Source organism: Saimiri boliviensis, chromosome 19 (assembly GCF_048565385.1).
Source record: "Saimiri boliviensis isolate mSaiBol1 chromosome 19, mSaiBol1.pri, whole genome shotgun sequence".
Taxonomy (NCBI): Eukaryota; Metazoa; Chordata; class Mammalia; order Primates; family Cebidae; genus Saimiri; species Saimiri boliviensis.
In genome coordinates, this window is record NC_133467.1 from 46,329,340 (window position 1) to 46,346,899 (window position 17,560).

At 41.1% G+C, this 17,560-nt stretch overlaps 1 non-coding gene across 1 annotated transcript; it reads right to left on the bottom strand.

Annotated features, from left to right (window-relative positions):
- Window positions 1-4,269: 4,269 nt before the first annotated feature.
- LOC141582342 (U6 spliceosomal RNA) lies at window positions 4,270-4,376 on the bottom strand. Its single transcript, XR_012515209.1, has one exon. It is a non-coding gene; the product is annotated as a U6 spliceosomal RNA (small nuclear RNA).
- Between the last annotated feature and the right edge of the window lie 13,184 nt (window positions 4,377-17,560).

The following is a 17,560-nucleotide window of genomic DNA, read 5'->3' on the forward strand; positions in this document are numbered from 1 at the left end:
TGCGTGAGCAACAAGAATTCATGTGACGGTGTGGTGTCCTCTCGTTCTTTGCACTTTCACTGGGAGCTACAATCCCGAGCTGCTAGTGATCAGCCATCTTGGATCTCTTGTCCCCAATCTGCTTTTAATTATGAAGCTCTTAAAGGAAATCCTTTTGAATCTCTTACTACGACATCATAGCTGGGAAAAACTGCTGATATTTTAAAAGTAACAAATACCAAACCAGAAAGAACTAGACTTAGGAACCAAACTCAGGTTGCTGTAGGGAACAGGGCAGAATCTTAGGATTGGAAGGTCACCAGTGCTCCTTCCGTCTGGCCTTGGCTGGTAAAAGATGGCCTAATGTGACAGAAAATTTTTTTAACTAGGTTAAAAAAAAAGAAGAAATTTCTGCGAATTAGAAAATACGTACTTGGCAGCTTCAAGAGTTTTAGCCAATTCAGATGACTTGCTTCCTAAAATTTGAATATTCCCTTGGATTTGACCAAGTCAGAAAGATATAGTCATAATTGATTAAAGAAAAGTGAAATAACAACAAAATCCCAAACATAAATAAAAAAGTTAAGAAAATAAAAAAATGTACAATAAATATGATTACTGAGTATCATAATCTTAAGGAGAATTAAAACTAAGTGGTTGGTAATCTTAACTTTTAGTCATTAAGGAAAAATTTTAAGACAAATCTCTAATTTAGCCACTTACTTGGAAATAAGGCTCAGGCTGATGACTGTTCTCTACCATCTTAGAAGTAGGAAAAAATTCACACCCACATTTCCTGCCAGAAGCAAGCTGAAACTCAAGAAACGAAGTGCCTGCTCTCCACCATCATGGAAGCAGAACAACTTGTCTTCCTTACCAGAAATGAGAAAAACTTCATAAAAGGAGCTGTAAAGCAAAATCAGCCTTAGCTCTGAACCAAATTTTGGGAGATCTGGGACGCTCCGGAGGGCAGAAGCTCCCAAACCTCAGCAAATCATCTATCCTATTGGTTTGAACAATAAGGATAGCCCAGGTTGGTATCAAGCAATAATGACATTTATTAAAGGTCAGGGCCACATTGGTAATGTCCTTCTCTCTTTTTTTTTTTTTTTTCTTCTGAGGTAGAGTCTCGCTCTGTTGCCAGGCACCAGACTGGAGTGCAGTGGTGCAATCTCAACTCACTGCAACCTTTGTGTCCTGGGTTCAAGCAATTCTCCTGCCTCAGCCTCCTAGGTAGCTGGGACTACAGTCTCATGTCACCACGCTCAGTTAATTTTTTATTTTTATTTTTTTTATTTTTAGTAGAGATGGGGTTTCACCATGTTGGCCAGGATTGGCTTGTACTCTTGACCTCATGATCCACCCGCCTCGGCCTCCCGAAGTGCTGGAATTACAGGCTTGAGCCACCGCGCCGGGCCCATGTCCTTCTCTTTTTATCTGTATTCGTATAGCCTGTTTTGTCAGAAACCAGGATTGCAACACCTGCTTTTTTCTGTTTCCCATTTACTTGAAGGATTTTTCTCCATTCATTTTGAGCCTATGTGTGGGAGTTCATGTGAGATGGGTCTCTTAAAGACAGCATACTCAAATGAGTCTTGGCTCTTTATCTATCTTGCTGCCCTTTGTCTTTCAATTGGAGCATTTAGCCCATTTACATTTAAAGTTAGCAATGATATGTAAGGATTTGATCCTGTCATCACGCTCCTAATTGATAACTTCACAGACTTGCATACGTGGTTGGTTTTTTAGCATCACTGGTCTGTGTAATTCAGTGCATTTTTGTAGTGGCTGGTGATGATCTTTTCTTTCCATATTAAATTCTACTTTCAGGAGCTCTTGTAAGGTAGATCTGCTGGTAATGAATTCCCTCAGCATTTGCTTGACTGAAAATGATCTTATTTCTCCTTCACTTATGACACTTAGTTTTGCTGGACTTGAAATTCCAGGTTGAAATTTTTTTCTTTAAGTAGTTGAATATCTCTTCTGGCTTGTGGGATTTCAGCTGAGTGGTTCACTGTTTGTCTGAAGGGATTCCTTTTGTAGGTGACTTTGTCTTTCTCCCTAGCTGCCTTTGACAATTTTTATTTCATTTTGACCTCGGAGAACCTGATGATTATGTGTCTTAGAGGTGTTCTTCTTGTGGCATATATGAGATTCTCTGGATTTCCTGAATTCAATGTTGTTCTGTCTGGCTAAGTTGGGGAAATTCTGATGAATGATATTCTGAAATATGTTTTCCAATTTGGTTACATTTTTGTCATCTCTTTCAGGTACATTAATATGGCATATATTTCACCTTTTTACATAATCCTTTATTTCTCAAAGGTTTTGTTCATTCCTTTTCATTCTTTTCCCCCATTCTTGCCTCTTTTCTTTCAGAAAGCCAGTTTTCAAGCTCTGAGACTCTTACATTTGCTTGATCTATTCTACTAGGTGGTCTTGCACATGAGATGGTGCTGGTCTGACCTCAGCACTCCTTAGTCTGCTTGCCTCTCCCAGGACCCCAGCCTGGCCATACCTGCTTACAGGGCACCCTTGGGTGCCCACACACATTACAAAAATTTTTATAATGCAATCACACACAATTACCATGTGGCTGCATTATAAAATTCATGTAGTGTGTTTTTCAGCTCTATCACATCAGTTTATTCTTTTTTAAAAATCTGTACTTCAGGTTATAGGGTACACATGCAGATCATGCAGAATTGTTGCATAGATACACACATGGCAATGTGGTTTCCTGCCTCCATCCAGTCACATACATCTGGCATTTCTCTTCAGGTAATCCCTCCCTGACCTCCCCAACCCCTGGTGTCCCCCTGTTGGCCACCCCCAAAAAGACCCCAGTGTGTCATGCTCCCCTCCCTGTGTCCATGTGTTCTCATTATTCATCACCTGCCTATGAGTGAGAACATGCAGTGTTGGATTTTCTGTTCTTCTGTCAGTTTGCTGAGAATGATGGTTTCCAGATTGATTCATGTCCCTACAAAGGACACAAACTCATCGTTTTTTGTGGCTGCATAATATTCCGTGGTGTATGTGTGTCACATTTTCCTTGTCCAGTTTATCATCTCTGGAAATTTGGGCTGTTTTCAGTTCTTTCCCATTGTAAACAGTGCCACTGTGAACATACGTGTGCATGTTTCTTTATAATAGAATGATTTATAATCCTTTGGGTATATACCCAGTAATGGGATTGCTGGGTCAAATGGAATTACAATTTCCAGGCCCTTGAGCAAGTGCCACACTGCCTTCCACAATGGTTCAACTACTTTGTACTTCTAGCAACACTGTAAAAGTGTTCCTATTTCTCCACATGCTCTCTGGTATCTGTTGTCTCCAGATTTTTTAATGGTCACCATTCTAACTGGCATGAGGTGATATCTCAATGTGATTTTGATTTCTCTAATAACCAGTGATAATGAGTATTTTTTCACATGTTTATTGGCCTCAGATATATCTTCTTTTCAAAAGTGTCTGTTCATATCCTTTGTCCACTTTTGAACGGGTTTGCTTGTTTTTTTCCCTGTAAATCTGCTTTATTTTTTGTAGATTATGGCTATCAGCCATTTGTCAGATGGGTAGATTGCAATAATTGTTTCTCATTCTGCTGGTTGCTGGCTCACTCTAATGATGGTTTCTTTTGCTGTACATAAGCTCTGGAGTTTAATAAGGTCCCATTTGTCTATTTTCCTTTTTGTTGCCAATGCTTTTGGTGTTTTAGTCATGAAGTACTTGCCTACACCTATGTCCTGTATGGCTTTTCCTATTTTTTGTCTAGATTTTTTATGGCATTAGGTCTTATGTCTAGATCTTTAATCCATCTGGAGGTAATTCTACCGTAAGGTGAAAGGAAGAGGTCCAGTTTCTGCTTTCTGGACACTGGTAGCCTGTTTTCCCAACAACAATTATTAAACAAGAAATCCTTTTCCCATTGCTTGTCTTTCTCAGGTTTGTCAAAGATGAGATGGTTGTAGATGAGTGCCATTGCCACCAGAACCTCTGTTCTGTTCCATTGGTCTATTTCTCTGTTTTAGTACCAGTACCATGCTGTTTTGATTACTGTAGCTTTGTATTATAGTTTGAAATCGGGTAGCATGATGCCTCTGGCTTTGTTCTTTGTGCTTAGCATTGTCTTGGATATCCACACTCTCTTTTGCTTCCATATGAAGCTTAAGGTGGGTTTTTCCAGTTCTGTGAATAAGGTCATTGGTAGCTTGATGGGGACAGCATTGAATCTATAAATTACTTTGGGTAGTATGGCCATTTTCACGACATTTGATTTTTTCTACAAATATGCAATGCTTCATGAATTTTTAAGTCCTCCTTGAGCAGGGGTCATGCTAATCTTCTCTGAATCATTCCAATTTTAATATATGTGCTGCCAAAATGAGCACCAGTAATGTTGTTTATACTGGATATATTGCCTGTTAGCTCCTGCGATGTTTTACAATGATTTTTGGCCTCCTTCCATTGGATGTTGACATACTTCTTTCACTTAGTGAACTTTGTTTCTACCCACATTCTGAATTCTACTTGTATCATTGCAGACATGTCAGCCTCTGGCCAGTTCTGAAAACTTGAACAGGCTGAACAGTTGATGTAATCATCTGGAGGAAAGAAGGCATGCTGACTTCTTGAGTTTCAGTGTTCTTGCACTGATTCTTCCTCATCTTTATGAGCTTATTCACCTTCAACCTTTGAGGTTGCTAACCTTTGCACAGGGTATTTTTCTTTTATCATGTTTGATGATCAGGAGGGTTTGATTGTGGTTTAAGGTAGAAGCAGGCAGCTGCCTTTGGTTTTGGAGGATTTCAGTGGGCCAATATTCATCTCTCAATTCCTGGACTGTGTGCTTTAATTCTGGGAAACTTATATTGGGTCTCAACTTTTTTCTCTGGCTCCTCGAAGTTTGGAGTCTACTGCACTGAAGGAAGCAAAGTGTGGCAGGTGTTGGCAGAGTGCTAGCAGATGCAAACCTGCCTGCTTCCCTGTTGGCATTTGCCCAGTGGTGGAAGTGGTGGAGGCAAGACAGCTTGGTGGCGGCCAGAAGACCCCTGCTGTGTGTGCTGTTGCACTGGAGGCAGTGTTGGTTCAGGCCAGGGTGCTGGCCTGTGCATGTCTGGGTGCCGTCTCTGTGACCCCCTAAGCAGCAACGACCACTCAACGTATATTAGCATTCCCTTTTCGTGCACAGAATTAGCACAAGGAGAAGGTGTTGGCAGAGGTTGTGATTTTGTTCCTCTGCCTACCATGGCTCTTTCTTCAATGGGAGTTGGTGTGGGTTGAAGTGCGTGCTACATTCCCATGTGCTAGTAGGGCAAGTGCAGCAAAATCCACTCATGTAAACACACACCAGCAAAGTGACGTAGGACGTTTTTGTATAAAGAGCTTCAGTATGGAGAGGCAATGTAGAGGATGCTGCGTGCCTGAAGGGTCCGCTTTGCTGCATCTCTTTACTGCTCAGGCATGGTCCACTGGCACAGAAACAAAGGTGTGGGCAGCTGAGAGTGCCCTGTAGGCAGGCGTGGCCAGGCTGGGGCCCTGGGAGAGGCAAGCAGACTAAGGAGTGCTGAGGTCAGACCAGCTTCATCTCATGTGCAAGAATGCCCAGTAGATATCACGCCTCCGATAACTCTCTGAAAAGTGAGGCCCCAGCACAGCACAGCTGCTCTACAAAAACGTGGCCAGACTTTTTAAAGCAAGTCTCCTTTTATTAATAGGGAAAATCTCATACCTGATCTCTGCTGGGCAATCTTCACATGAGATGTGGCTGATCTGACCTCCACACTCCTAAAGTGCTGGGATAAAGTGTCTCATAAGACCCAGTAGAGCCTAGAGAGATAGCTGTGCCTGCCCTCTGGGCTTCACATCAGCTGGCTTCCTGCTCCATCACTTTGCTTGTCTCCTGCGGGCTCTACCCCAGAAAGATGTGAGTTAGCCATCACTTAGTGTAATCACCCCAGGATGGAGGGTCTGTTCTATGAGCCCAAGCCAGAGTTCCCTGTCCAGTGATAAGCAGTGGGGGGTATGTGGTATCCACAAGAGATGGACTGCCTTGTTCCTTGGGTAAACTGCAGCTTGTTAGAGTTATCAATATGGCACTTAGGGTCTTTGCTTTCTTGATATTCTGAAGGTAACAAGGGCAGATCCACTGCAGAGGCAGTGGCAGAGAGGATTTCAGTCGATCTGTGAAGCTCTGTCCAAGAAATTGCCAAGTTGCTACTGGCTTGATGGTTTCAGTGGGTTCCTGGATAAAGACCCAAGCCAGGAGGACCTGCTCATCGAGGAGATATGGAAACCAGCACCCACGTAACGGTCCAGCCACTTTCCCATAAGGCTGCTGTGGTATACTGGGGGTCCACTCCAGTACCTAATTGCCTCATATCTTCCAGCGACTCAAGGTATCACTAGCAAATCCTGCAAAAAGACAAAGATAATAGCCTGCCTCTTCCTCTGGGACCTCTGTACCACTGAGGTACAATCCTGTTGCCAATCTGGACACAACTACGAGAGGTGGCTGGAAACAAGTTCAGAAGTCTTGTCTAGTCAGGAGGAACAAGATCAGAGACTTGCTTTAAAAAAAGTCTGGCCATGTTTCTGTAGAGCAGCTGTGCTGTGCTGGGGGTTCACTTCAGCCCCTGGTTGCCTCAGACACTCTGAAGTCCCAAGGTTGAAATGGCTGAGTTGCCCAAGCAACAAAGATTACAGTCTGGTCCTCTCTCTGGAAGCTCTGATTCAGGGAGGCCTGAAACATCTGTCAGCCAGAGAACAGCAGTGAAGGCAGCCAGAGACCCTGTTGAAAGGCTGTACCCAGTGATTAGGAATGTTGTTGGGGATTGACTTAAACAAGGGTCTGGCTATGTTTTTGCACGGTGGCTCTGCTGTGCTGAGCTACCACTTACACCTCTGGTCAGCTTGGGTTCTACAAAGCCCTAAGGCCAGAACCTAGTCATCCAAACAGCAAAGATGGTGGCCTGCCTTTCTCTGTGGGAGCTCTGTCTAAGGAATATTTCAAATCTCCATTGGCCAGGGAACACCTGTGAGGGTAGCTGTAAGCACCAGGTGGGAGGTCCTGTTCAGTAAGAAGGAACGGGATCAGGAGCCTGCTAACAGAAGCAGTCTGGCCATGATTTGGTAAAGCAGCTGTGCTGTGCTGCGGGAACTCTTCTGCCCCTGGTCGGTTTGTACTCTCCAATGCCCACAGGCTGGAATAATTAAGTTCCTCCAACAGGAAAGATGGCAGCCTGTCCTGTCTTTTCTTTCACAGTTTATCTTGTGTGATGGAGCTGAATTTTTGGCTGTTAATTTTTACAATAAGCATTACAGTTGTTCAGAAAGAATCTTGCTGTTCTCTTTCAGGTTAGATGTATGAGAATTCATTGTCTCCTGTAAATAAACCTGTTCAGGTTTTGTTCTCTGGAAAGAAGTTGCTTTCTCCTATCTGGCTTTGGTCACAGTCATGTAGAGCAGTAGCCAGTCTACAAGGACATGATTGAATTTCCATTTCCAGTGTTTCCTAGTTGTGTCTTACATTCTCCAATTCAGAACTGACCATTTTATTCTTCGTTGTCAAAATGCTAAGCTGTCCACTCTCCTTAAATACCGTCTTTTTTCATTCTTCCTTATCCAATTTTATGGCCTTAAGAATATTAGCATTCTTTTCTTTCACACTTTCAATGTCCTCTAAATTTTTTTTTTTCCCTTAGCAGGTTCTGCTGTTGAATTGTGTCTAGTTCCAGTCTAAGCATGGCAATTTTTTTCCCAGAACATGCTATTTTCATGCAAGAGATCTTTTTCTTTCTTATGGCTAAGAGAACTCTAAGTCAACAAAGCAACATTTTAGTTAGCACACAATAGAATAACATATCATAATTTCCTCTGAATTTAAAGCATAAGATGTATATTTGTATAATGAAAGAATTCCCATGGTGAATATGTTACTGAAAAAAAGTTGGACAAAACTTCAAACCTAATAGAGTGTAAATTCCAGAAAGTTTCAATATTGATTTAAACACCATGAAAAATAAATCACTAGAGGATTTTAAAGAATTTTTGAATTGGAAAAGCCTTTCTCTGAATTACAAAATAATCATAGGCATAAAATATAAGATTAATACATTTGACTACGTTTTTAAAATTAGATTTACACTCTGATATCTATCCTATAAACCACACCATTGTAAGAGCCTTAGCTATGCATATATTTAAACAGAAGCAGTTCCTCTAAGTTTTCAAGTTCCTTTTTCTGAAGAAGGTTTTATCAATATATGACTTTTCTAATACTGTTATAGTCAGTTATAAGAATTACATTTATTCATAACTGTTACATCTAAGTATTGTATCCTTCTATATGTACACATCTGCATCTAAGCATTGCACTTCTACATCCAACTGTGAACTCATTTAAGATCAGGATTCTTAAAAAGAGAAACAAAAAAATATATGCAGCTGGATACTGTGGCTCACACCTGTAATCCCAGCAGCATGTAATGTTCAGTGTTCTATGTAGTACTGCACTTCTACATGTGGCTGGGCGCAGTGGCTCACACCTATAATCCTAGCTGCTGAGGTGCGTGGATCACGAGGTCAGAAGTTCGAGACCAGTGTGGCCAGCATAGGGAAACTTCGTCTCTACTAAAAATAAAAAAAATTAGCCAGGAATGGTGGTGTGCACCTGTAATCCCAGCTACTCAAAAGGTTTAGGTAGGAGAATCATGTGAACCAGGAGGTGGAGGTTGCTGTGAGCTGAGATCATGCCATTGCACTCCAACCTGGGCGACAGACTGTGTGAGACTCTGTTTCTATATAAATGTGTGAGTGTGTGTGTGTGTGTATATATATAGTATATAGTATATAGGTGTATATATGTGTGTGTGTGTGTGTGTGTGTGTATTTATATGTACATGTGTGTAATACACACAGATGTATATAGTATATTGTGAAGAATTTTCCCTATGTTGTCTGATGCTAGTTCTAGTGATCCTCCAGAAAATCACCATTACGTCTGTGGTGTAAACACATCATACAAAAGAAGCTTTTAATTCAAAATATTAATAATAAATAAGATACGACTTATAGAGTTTTTCTTAGAAATCATAAGATTAAGGAAGATCCAAGATGGCTGAATAGGAACATCTTCAGAATGTAGTTCCAGGCAAGAACAGCACAGAGAGTGAGTGCTCACTACATTTCCAAAGAAGTTTTCACTGCCAACAGACAAGGAGATTCCTGAGCATAAAAGCGTCATGAGTTTTCATTTCAGCAGTTTCAGCCAGGGATGCATCAGGACAAAGAAACTCACAAAAGTTTGGGTGGCCATTTCAACTGGTGCCTGGAATGCCTGGGAGACAGAGCTGTCCATTCAACTGAAAGGGAGGGGGCTGAGACAGGAAACCAGGTGATGTGATCTGGCTTGACGGGTACCACACTCACGAGACAAGAAATCTGAAACACTCTGGATTAAGAGTTTCACAACAAGAGAAGCTGGAACTGGGATGGCCTAACTCCGTGGGGGGAAGGGGATCGCCCAATACCAAGGAAGTCTGCCACTATCGATGTAGACTACTTTGTGCCAGGCAGGGCATCCATGAAAAAAGGCAGCAGCATGGCAGGAACTTATAAATAAGGCTGACCTTCCTAGGACAGAGCACCTGGGAAAACAGCAGGTTATGAGTTCAGCTGCAGCAGAGTTAATGGTACCAGGCCAGCAGCTCTGCACGAAACAGCAGAACTCCCAGCACAGCACTTGAGCTCTTATAAGGGACAGAATGTCTCCTCAAGCAATCCTCTGAGCCCCATATACACAAAAAGACACCTCATAAAGGAAAGCTCAGGCCAACATCTGGTGGGTACCATTCTGGTATGAGGATAGCGGAGGCAGAAACTGGCAGCAACCCTTGCTGTTCTGCAGCCCCACGGGTGATCTCCAGGTGTGTGGGATCTTGACAGCACCTCCAGTGATCCTGCAGCAGAGGGGCCTGACTGTTAGTAGGAAAACTAAGTGGAAAGAAATAGCTTCAACATCTATAAAAACGGCATCCATTTAGAGACCCCACCTGAAAGTCACCAAGTACAAAGACCACAGGTAGATAAAGCCACTAAGATGGGAAGAAACCAGCGCAAAAAGGAAGAAAACACCAAAAACCAGAAGACTTCTTCTCATCCAAGGGATCATAACTCCTCACCAGCTAAGGATCAAAGATAGATGGGGAATGAATCTGATGAATTGACAGAAATCGGCTTCAGAAGGTGGGTAATAACAAACTTCTCAGAGCTAAAAGAATGCGTGCTAACCCAATGCAAAGAAACTAAGAACCTAGAAAAAAGGTTAGATGATATACTGATTAGAATAAATAGATTAGAGAAGAATAGAAACGACTTGATGGAGCTGAAAAACACAGCACGACAACTTCATGAAGCATACAAGTTTCAAAAGCAAAACTGACCAAGCAGAATAAAAAATATCAGAGATTGAAAATCAATGCAATGAAGTAAAATAAGAAGGCAAGAATAGAGAGAAAAGAGTGAAAAGAAATGAACAAAGCCTCCAAGAAATATGGGATTATGTGAAAAGACCTAATCTACATTTGATAGGCGTACCTCAATGTATAGAAAGAATGAATGCAAGCTGGAAAACACTCTTCAGGATATTATCCAGGAGAACTTCCCCAACCCAGCAAGGCAGGCCACTATTCAAGTCCAGTAAGTATGGAGAACACCACAAAGATATACCTCAAGAAGAGCAACCCCAAGACACATAATCGTCAGATTCACCAGGGTTGAAATGAAGGAAAAAATGCTAAGGGCAGCAAAAGAGAAAGTCAGGTTATCCACAAAGGGAATCCCACCAGACTCACAGTGGATCTCTCCACACAAACCCTACAAGCCAGAAGAGAGTGGGGGCCAATATTCAACATCCTTAGAGAAAAGAACTGTTAACCTAGAATTTGATATCCAGCCAAACTAAGTTTCACATTCGAAGGAGAAAGAAAATCCTTTATGGACAAGCAATTACTGAGAGATTTTCTCACCACCAGGCCTGCCTTACGAGAGCTCCTGAAAGGAGCACTAATCAAGGAAAGGAGCAATCAGTAACAGCCACTCCAAAAATGTACCAAATGGTAAAGACCATCGACACAATGAAGACAATGTGTCAACTAAAGGACAAAACAGCCTGCTAGCATCAAAATGGCAGTATCCAATTCACACATAACAAAATTATCCTTAAATGTAAGTGGACTAAATGACCCAACTAAAAGACATAGACCATTTGATTGTATAAAATATCAAAACCCATCAGTGTGCTGTGTTCAGGAAACTCATCACTTGTGTAAGGACAAATGTAGGCTAAAAATAAAGGGATGCAGAAAGACGTGTCAAGCAAATTGAGAGCAAATAAAAAGCAGGAGCTGCAATCCTAGTCTCTGATAAAATGGACTTTAAAACAACAAAGATCAAAAGACACAAAGAAGGGCATTACATGAAGGTAAAAGGATCAATGCAACAAGAAGAGCTAACGATCCTAAATATTTATGCACTCAATACAGGAGCACCAGGGTAGCACCGAGGTACATAAAGGAAGTCCTTAATGACCTACAAAGACACTTAGACTCCCACATAATAATAGTGGGAGACTTTAACAGTCCATTGTCACTGTTAGACATATCATTGAGACAGAAAATTAAGAAGGAGGTCCAGGACTTGAATTCAGATCTGGACCAAGCAGACCTAATAGACATCTACAGAAATATCCAACCCAAATCCATAGAATATACATTCTGATCAGCACCACACAGCACCTACTCTAAAACTGACCACATAATTTGAAATAAATCACTCCTAAGCAAATGCAAAACAAAGGAAATCATAACAAACAATCTCTCAGATTATATGCAATCAAATTAGAACTCAGAATTAAGAAACTAACTCAGAACTGCAGAACTTCATGAAAATAGAACAACTGGCTCCTGAATGTTGACTGGATAAACAATGAAATGAAGGTAGAAATATAGATGTTCTTTGAAACAAATGAGAACAAAGACACAACGTGCCAGAATCGCCGGGACACTTTTAAAGCAGTGTCGAGAAGGCAATTTATAGTAATAAATGCCAACTAGAGAAGCAAGGAGAGATTGAAAATTGACACTCTATCGTAAAAATTGAAAGAGCTAGAGGAGAAAAGTCAAAAAAATCTCAAAAGCTAGCAGAAGACAAGAATTAACTAAGATCAGAACAGAACTGAAGGAGACAGAGACACAAAAAGCCCTTCATAAAATCAATAAGTCCAGGAGCAGATTTTTTGAAGAGATCAACAAAATAGACAGAGCCCTAGCCAGATTAATAAAAAAGAAAAGGGAGAAGAATGAAATAGATGCAATAGAAAACGATAAAGGGGATATCATCACCGACTCCACAGAAATACAAACTACAATCAGAGATTACTACAAATAACTCTATGCATATAAACCAGTAAATCTGGACGAAATGAATAAATTCCTTGACACTTGTACTCTACGAAGACGAAACCAGGAGGAAGTTGAAACCCTGAGTAGACCAATAACAAGGGCTGAAGTAGAGGCAGGAATCAATAGCCTACCAACCAAACAAAGTCCAGGTCCAGAGGGTTCACAGATGAATTCTACCAGAAATACAAAAAGAAGCTGGTTTCATTCCTTCTGAAACTATCAATCAATACGAAGAGAGAGACTCCTCCCTAACTCATTTTGTGAGACCAACATCTTCCTGATACCAAAACCGGGCAGAGACTCAACTAAAAAAGAAAACTTCAGCCCAATCTCCATGATGAATATCGATGAAAAAATCTTCAATAAAATACTGGCAAACTGACTGCAACAGCACATCTAGAAGCTTATCCGTCACGACCAAGTAGGCTTCACCCTAGGAATGCAAGCCTGGTTGAACATATGCAAATCCATAAATGTAGTCCATCACATAAAGGAACCAAAGTAAAAAATCACGATTATCTCAATAGATGCAGAGAAGGTCTTTGATAAAATTCAACAGCCCTTCATGCTAAAAACTCTCAATAAACTAGGTACTGACGGAATTTATCATAAAATGATAAAAGCTATGTATGACAAGCCTACAGCTTGTTCAGTTCAATATCATACTGAACGGGCAAAAGCTGGAAGAATTCCTTTGAAATCAGGCACTGGACAAGGATGCCCTCTCTCACCACTCCTATTCAACATATTATTGGATGTTCTAGCCAGAGTAATCAGCCAAGAAAAATAAATACAGGGTAATCGATTATGAAATAAGGAAGTCATAGTGTCTCTATTGCAGATGACATGCTTGTATATTTAGAAGACCATCGTCTCAGTCCAAAAATCTTCTGAAACTGATAAGCAACTTCAGCAAAGTCTCAGGATACAAAATAATTGTGTAGAAGTCACAGGCATTCCTATTAACCAACAGACAAACAGAGAGCCAAATTAAGAGTAAACTCCCATTCACAACTGCTACAAAGAGAATAAAATACCAAGGAATACAACTAAAAAAGGATGTAAAGGACCTCTTCAAGGAGAACTACAAACCACTGCTCAACAAAATAACAGAGGACACAAACAGATGGAGAAATATTCCATGCTCAGGGTTAGGAAGAATCAGTATCATGAAAATGGCCATACTGCCCAAAGTAATTATAGATTCCATGCTATCCCCATCAAGCTACCAATGAACTTCTTCACAGAACTGAAAAAAAAAAAAAGCACTTTATACTTCATATAGAATCACAAGAGATCCCACATAGCCAAGACAATTCTAAGCAGAAAGAACAAAGCCAGGGACATCACATTGCCAGACTTCAAACCATAACACAAGGCTATAGTAATCAAAACAGCACGGTACTGGTACCAAAACAGAGACATAGACCAATGGAACAGAACAGAGACCCCAGAAGAAACACCACACATCTACAACCATCTGATCTTTGACAAATCTGGCAAAACAACCAATGAGGAAAGGACTCCACGTTTAATAAATGGTGTCGGGAAAACTGGCTAGCAATATGCTGAAAGCAGAAACTGGACCCCTACCTGTCACCTTACACTAAAGTTAACTCTACATGGATCAAAGATTTAAACATAAAACTTAACACCATAAAAACTCTAGAAGAAAATGTAGGCAAAACCATACAGGACATAGGCATAGGCATGGACTTCCTAACTAAAACACCAAAAGCAATAGCAAATAGCAATAAAAGCCAAGATAGACAAATGTGATCTAATTAACCTCCACAGCTTCTGTACAGCAAAAGAAATCACCATTAGAGCAAATCAGCAACCAAGAGAATGGGAAAAAATGTTTGCGATCTACCCATCTGACAAAGGGCTAATATCCAGAATCTACAAGGACCTAAAATAGATATACAAGAAAAAAACAAACAACCGCATGTAAAAGTGGGAAAAGAATATGAATAGACACTTCTCAAAAGAAGACATATATGAGGCCAACAAACATATGAAAAAATGCTCATCATCAGTGGTCATTTCAGAAATGCAAACTAAAACCACATTGAGATATCATCTCATGCCAGTTAGAATGGCGATCATCAAAAAAATCTAGAGACAACAGACGCTGGAGAGAATGTGGACAAATAGGAACACTCTTACACAGTTGGGGGAGTGTAAATTAGTTCAACCAATGTTGAAGGCAGTCTGGCGATTTCTCAAGGATCTAGAAATAGAAATTCCATTTTACCCAGCAATCCCATTATTGGGTATATACCTAAAGAACTATAAATTGTTCTACTATAAAGACACATGCACACATATGTTCATTGCAGTTCTGTGTACAATAGCAAAGACCTGGAACCAACCCAAATGCCCATCAGTGATGCACTGGACAAAGAAAATATGGTACATATACACCATGGAATAGTAAGCAGCCATAAAAAACGATGAGTTCATGTCCTTCATAGGAACTTAGATGAATCTGGAAACCATCATTCTCAGGAAACTGACACAAGAAGAGAAAGCCAAACACCACATGTTCTCACTCATAGGTGGGTGTGGAACAATGAGAACACGTGAACTCAGGGAGAAAAGCATCACACACTGGGGGCAGTTGTGGGGGTTAGGAGAGGGACAGTGGGCGGTGGGGAGGGAGTGGAGGGTGCGGAAGGATAACATGAGGAGAAATGCCAGATACACTATGCACTTAAAGTAAAATTTAAAAAAATTCTTAGAAAATGATGAGAATAGAATCACCAGTTGGTTTCATTCTCCTTAAATATTTTCTCAATATCGGGTGAAAGTATTTGATAAATGAGTCTTTAAAACTATATTATTGTGCTGTGAGAACTTTGAGAGACTGTTGTCACAGTAATGAGGAATGTCACTATCCACAGTCATTTTTCCCTTATCCCACTAAAATTAAAACATATGAGGACATGGCTTGAAAGGATAGCAAACACTGGCATTTGTTTTTATTATCTCTCAAAATCTAAACAGAAAAGCTACTTCTCTTATCAATCAATCAAATATTATTAATAAAATATATTTGACTTAGTTGATGATATGGAATATCAATTTCAGTGTCCTAGCTGCTTTTCATTGTTGATGGGTTGAGTGTTCCCCTTAAATAACACATTTCTATTGGGTGATACTAATTATTGTAGATAATGTTTTTTAAATAAAATTATGACAGCCATTAGTTCTCTCTCTTCTCCTCCCCCCCACACTGGTCTCCTCCATTTTCTTCTGGCTCTGCTTCCTTTTCCCTTCTACCTTCTTTCTCGAATTCTTTTGCTTATCTATCATTCATTAATTTAATCTATATTTACTAGCACTTAAAGCTTCTTTAGAAGCTTCCATACTTCTGCCAAGATGGCAGAATAGGAACTGCTCTGGAGCACAGTTCCCAGTGAACGCAATGCAGAAGGCAAGTGACCTCGGCATTTCCAATCGAAGTACCAGGTTCACCTCAATAGAACTGCTTGAACAGTGAGCATAGCCTAAGGGGGGCAAAGTGAGGCAGGGTGGAGCACTGACTCACCTGGGAAGTGCAACTGGCTGGAGGATGTCCCTCCTACCCAACAGAGGCCATTGGGGAACTTCTAAAACCACTCCTGCACTTCAGTTCAGATACTGCACTTGTCCCATGGTCTTTATATCCAGCACCAGGAGATTTTAGCTGGGCCAACAAGCGCTGTGGCTGACCAGTATGAATCTAAGAGGCCACTTCAGCCAGTGCCATGAGTTTTCAGCACAAATCTCAGTGGCCATTTTGGCTGGCACCTGGAACACCTGCAAGACAGAGCCTCCCACTCCCCAGAAAAAAAGGGAAGCTGAAGGCAGGGAGCCAAGTGACCTTGAGTGGCAGGTGTCCCACAACAAAGACCAGCCAACTGAAGCACACTGGCATGACAGTTTTACAGTCAGCAGAACAGTTTGAGCTCAACCCGCGATGATGGAGCTCGGTGAGTGGAAGGGCATCCGTCAATGCCAAGGCAGTTCTAACCTTACCTGTGTAAACAAAAGCAAAGTTTACACAGCATCTGGACTGAGCCCACAGCAGCTCAGCAGTGCCTCTACAGGCAGATTGCGGCTAGACTCCCTCCTTGCTGAGCAGGACACCTCTGACAAAAAGGCAGCAGCACATCAGAGACTTATAAATAAACCCTATCTTCCAGGGACAGAGCACCTGGGAAAGGGGTAGCTGTGACTTATGCTACAGCAGACTTAAACGTCCCTGCCCAGCAGCTTTCAACGGAGCAATGAAGCTCCCAGCACACTTGAGCTCAGATAAGGGAGAGACTGACTCCTCAAGTGGCTCACTGACCCCAATATATCCAAAAGGATACCTCATAGAGGAGAGCTCTGGCTGATATCTGGTGGGTACCCTTCTGGGATGAAGCTACCAGAGAAAGGAACAGGCAGCAATCCTCGCTATTCTGCAGCCCCACAGATGATTCCCAGGCAAACATAGTCTCCAGTCGACCTCAAGTAGTCCTATAGCAGAGAGGCCTGTTAGAAGAAAAACTAAAAAAAAAAAAAAAAAAAAAAAAAAAAAAAAAAAAAAAAAAGAGAAAGACGTAGCTTCAACAGAAAGAATATCCACTCAGAGATCCCATCCAAAAGTCACCAACTTCAAAGACCAAACTTAGAAAAGTCCACAAAGATTGGAAGAAAAAAATACACAAAAAATGAAATCGCCGCAGACCAGAATGACTCTCCTCCTCCAAGGGATCACAACTCCTAACCAGCAAGGGAACAAAACTGGATGGAGAATGAATTTGATGAATTGACAGAAGCAGGCTTCAGAAGATGTGTAATAACAAACTTCTCTGAGATAAAGGAACATGTTCTAACCTAATGCAAAGAAGCTAAAAACCTTGAAAAAAGGTTAGATGAAATGCTAACTAGAATAATCAGCTTAGAGAAGAACATAAATGACTTCACGGAGCTGAAAAACACAGCACAAGAACATTGGGAGAAGTGCCTCATGTAGGTGATGGGGGGATGCAGGCAGCAAACCACCATGACATGTGCTTACCTATGCATCAATCCTGCAAGATCTGCACATGCACTTCAGAACTTAATTACAAAAAAAAAAA